Genomic DNA, 4,883 nt, shown 5'->3' on the forward strand with positions numbered 1-4,883 from the left:
AGTCGTAGAATTAATCTTTTGAAAAGAAAGCAATCAGAATTTGAAATGATGTGTGGCCATTTTTTCTTTACCAAAAAAAACAAAATATATCCATTGTCACCCTGTTTTGAGCCAAAAATAAATCCTTTTTCAAAATTATCCCCAACCAAGGGTTGTCATCAGGTAGGAGTCAACTCATGATGCAAACGAAGAGCACTCAATGATCAAACCAAGAAATTTCATCATGAAGAGTGAACAAAGAAAAAAACAAAACAAAAAAAAAAAAAAAAAACAAAAAGAATCACAAAGTGATGATGAAAAAAATGAAAAAAATGGAGTTAAAGAAAAACAAAGTGCTCAAAAGGTCAAATAGTTGACACAATGCTAGATGACAACCCTTGTTTCAAAAAAAAATAACCGACAAACATTCATTTGGGCCTTTATATCTTTTCTTTCAATACCTTCTAGCCCTAGCCACATTACAAGCCTAATAAAGTCCACGCAGATTGAATAATGTTTGCTCAAATTTTCATAAAGCTTAATTTTGCGATAAAACAAAATGACTTACAATGAGTCCAAAAAAAAAAAACAAAACAAAAACTTTGAAAAAAAAAAAAAAAAAAAAAAAGAAAAAGAAAAAAGTAATGTCTCAGGAAGAAGGGATCTCTTTGCCAACTAAGCAAAAGCATGCAAAAGAAAATCAGACCAATTGGGGTCATCCTTTTAGCTTATCCTTTTCATGCCCACTACTCTTCCAAGTAAGAACCCATACCCGAAAAACTGAGGCAGATTTGTGAATCTCACACGAATTCTTCGCCTTGCAACTCATTGACACATAATCCCAGACTGGGGCAGCTTTGCGGATCTTACTTGAATTTTTGACCCGAATTTTCAAAGATCCATACCCCATGCTCATTTCCCCAAACACCAAACTGGGGCAGCTTTTGGGTGTCTCGTTTCCTTTAAGCAATGTATAAGGAATGATGTGCTTATGTGGCTGTCCCAGACTTCTCCAAACCATTCTAAATAGCTCTCATTCTTCACTTGCCAGTAAATTCAAGCAGGTGTGCGTCGATGTCTCGAAAGAAAAAGTCAACATGAAATCATATCAAACATTAGACCTCGAATGTATGACATTCCTCAAATTCACAAAACATTGAAAATAAAGATCAGTTTGATGATGATTGCAAGTAAGATGAATGACTCAAGCAAAAAAGAGAGACAAAACACAAAATAAAACAAATGTTTTCCATATGTGTGCATTCATCCATCAAAAGAAAATCTTTCAAATCGAAACCCTCTTCATTCATATGAATGGTTGTCGAATCCTTCTTCGAAAATACAAAAAGAATAACGTTATGGTTTTTTCGTCAGGTCATGTTGTTTCATGGTGATCATGTTTTTTCTCTCATTTTGGGGTTTTGACATTCACATTCTTATACCCTATTCACCGCCTTTAAGTTAGTGTTTCAACATTCTACCATGGTCTTTACACTTTGTTTCTCCTATTCGCATATTAGGACCTTCTCTTTGGAAATGGTCACTAATGCCTTTTCAAAAATCAATTTTTTGTAAAAAAAAAAAAAAAAACAAAAAACAAAAAAAAAAAAAGAGAAAAAAAGGCATTTCACAAAATTACAAATTTCAAAATTTGAAAGCCCAGTTTCCATACTGGCCCCCAAGCCCAGTTTCACCTGGCACCTTAAACTCAAGGTTTTAGTTTTTTGTTATCGACCCTCTGCTTGGCAATGGTCGATTTTAAATTTCTGTTCTGTGAGTTTGGCCCTCTGCGAGGCAATGGTCAAATCCAGATTTTAGTTTTCTGTTATCGACCCTCTGCATGGCAATGGTCAGATTTTAAATTTCTGTTCTGTGAGTTTGGCCCTCTGCGAGGCAATGGTCAAATCCAGGTTTTAGTTTTCTGTTATCGACCCTCTGCATGGCAATGGTCGGATTTAAATTTCTGTTCTGTGAGTTTGGCCCTCTGCGAGGCAATGGTCAAATCCAGGTTTTAGTTTTCTGTTATTGACCCTCTGCATGGCAATGGTCAGATTTTAAATTTCTGTTTTGTGAGTTTGGCCCTCTGCGAGGCAATGGTCAAATCCAGGTTTTAGTTTTCTGTTATCGACCCTCTGCATGGCAATGGTCGGATTTAAATTTCTGTTCTGTGAGTTTGGCCCTCTGCGAGGCAATGGTCAAATCCAGGTTTTAGTTTTCTGTTATTGACCCTCTGCATGGCAATGGTTAGATTTTAAATTTCTGTTCTGTGAGTTTGGCCCTCTGCGAGGCAATGGTCAAATCCAGGTTTTAATTTTTCTGTTATCGACCCTCTGCATGGCAATGGTCGGGTTTAAATTTTTGTTCTGTGAGTTTGGCCCTCTGCGAGGCAATGGTCAAATCCAGGTTTTAATTTTTTGTTATCGACCCTCTGCATGGCAATGGTCAGATTTAAATTTCTGTTCTGTGAGTTTGGCCCTCTGCGAGGCAATGGTCAAATCCAGGTTTTAATTTTCTGTTATCGGCCCTCTGGATGGCAATGGTCGGATTTAAATTTTTGTTCTGTGAGTTTGGCCCTCTGCGAGGCAATGGTCAAATCCAGGTTTTAGTTTTTTGTTATCGACCCTCTGCATGGCAATGGTCGGATTTAAATTTTTGTTCTGTGAGTTTGGCCCTCTGCGAGGCAATGGTCAAATCCAGGTTTTAGTTTTTTGTGATCGGCCCTCTGCATGGCAATGGTCGGATTTAAATTTCTGTTCTGTGAGTTTGGCCCTCTGCGAGGCAATGGTCAAACCCAGGTTTTAGTTTTCTGTTATTGGCCCTCTGCTACGCAATGGTCGCTTGTTTTTGTTGCAATCTCACCTTTTTCATTGTTTGGTTATCATGTATATTTGAATAAGTTTTTATTTTTCCTCTTTCTCTTTTGAAACCCAGACGAAATTAGTGTTTCTTTCTTTACTTAGCCTTTACTTAGATAATACGAAAATATCAAATTTTCATATTATCTAGTAAAATCTAAGTAAAGAGGGGCAGCTGTCAACACCCAATTTCGTCCGGTTAACTAAATAATATGGGTCTTTCTTTTTTATTGTATTTTATTTTATTTTATGTTTTTTTATGATTTTAATTCTGTTTTTATTATTATTTTATTTCGTATTTTTTTTATTATTATTTTATTTCGTGTTTTTTTTTATTATTTCATTTGATTTTCAGTATTTTAAAAGAAAAAAAAGAAGCAAGAGAGATCCCTTTTTGGCTCTCCACCACTCCTCTGCTCCTGGGACCCGTAACGACCCTAACCACATTTTCCCTTTCACTCCATCACGTTTTCTAACACCACCATCATTCACACACACCCGTAACCACCCCTCTGCTATACACACACCCGTAACCACCTCTCTGCTCTACACACACCCGTAACCACCCCAACCTTCATCCTCATTCCCTCACCCCATGACCATCATCATTCACCTATGGCCAAACACCCATCCTCCATACTCACACTCACAGCCCATATCCATCACATCATCCTTATTACCTCACGGATCATTTTTTTGATCTTTTTTCTCCTTCATTTATCATCACTCACGGCTGCTGGAAATTCCCCAACCATGGCCTAATTTCAAACTCCTCTCTACCCTTCCCCATACTCTGTCAACACCGAAAGAACCCCTTATCACCTCCAATCCCATTATCATCATCAGCCTTGACTTCTAATACCAAAATCCCCCAAATACCTTTTTCCTGCAAAGAAAAGAGAATCAATCCAAGCACTCAATCAATACACAGAGCAGAATGGACCCATATGCGCACAACACACAATAATTGTTCCCAATCCAGTAGAAAAAATATCAAACAATACTGAACCAATCAATAATTGATAAAAAGGAGGGGAAGAAGGAATGATGCCGCGACGGCCTGCGGTGGTTGACCTCACTGAGGGTGGCATCGAGGGGCGAGAGTCTCTCTCTCGCACGCGAAGAGGCGGAGAAGAGAAGGAGTTGGCGGAGCGGAACTTGGGCCGACACGGGTTCTGGCGGTGCGCGTGATTACTGGCGACGCCACGAAGGAGGTTCGCGGTGGTCTGATCGAAGGAGGCGACCCATGTGCATGCGCGACGAAGGCGAACCCCTCCCTGGGTCGTCGTTTTCGAAGAGGGACGAGAGAGAGGCAATGGCGCCGCGGTTGGAGACGTTCCGGTGGCGTTTGGGGTTGTCGCCGACGCCAAGACTGGAAGAGGTGGTGGCGCAGTGGCTGGTTTCGGTGGAAGCGTTGGTCGGCGATGAATGGGAGCGTTTTTCTCTCATGCGCGAAGAGAAGAAGAAGTGGAACCTGGTGTTGTGGCCGGCGATGGTTCCAGTGGCGGGTGTCGTCGTTGACGACACCGCGAACCGCGGCTAGCGGTGGCCGGTTTGTGTGGAGGCTGAGTCATGGCCGTGGGTGGCAGAGATGAGCGTCTCTGTTTTCTGTCTTTCAGAGGAGAAGACCCTGGGTCTTGGTGCTGCTCTCACAAATGAGATGAAGTTGGAGGAACCCCTAATGGGTTTCTGATTAGGGTTAAGAGGCCTTGGGCCTGGTGTGGGTTGCTTCCTTTTACTCCCTGCCACACGCGCAACTCCATTCGCACCCCCCTGCCATATGGGCTGAAACCCATTCTGTTTCTGCAAGTAAAAAGAATTGGACCTGGACACTGGATACACCTCCATTTTCATCTTTACACCTTGGCAGATTCAAAGTTGGAGAAAAAGGACTTTGACCCAAACCAGAGGACCTCAACTTTACTCCGCACCTCTGGTTTTTGATCTCTACACCCCTAGTTTTGTTGGGCTGTTTCTCTTGCTTCATTTTTATGCTTTTGTTTTTATTAGTATTTGTTTGGTTATTAGTTTTTACTGTATGTAACCCCT

Source organism: Vigna umbellata, chromosome 1 (genome assembly GCF_029865625.1).
Source record: "Vigna umbellata cultivar VRB3 chromosome 1, Vumbellata_1.0, whole genome shotgun sequence".
In the NCBI taxonomy this organism is placed as follows: Eukaryota; Viridiplantae; Streptophyta; class Magnoliopsida; order Fabales; family Fabaceae; genus Vigna; species Vigna umbellata.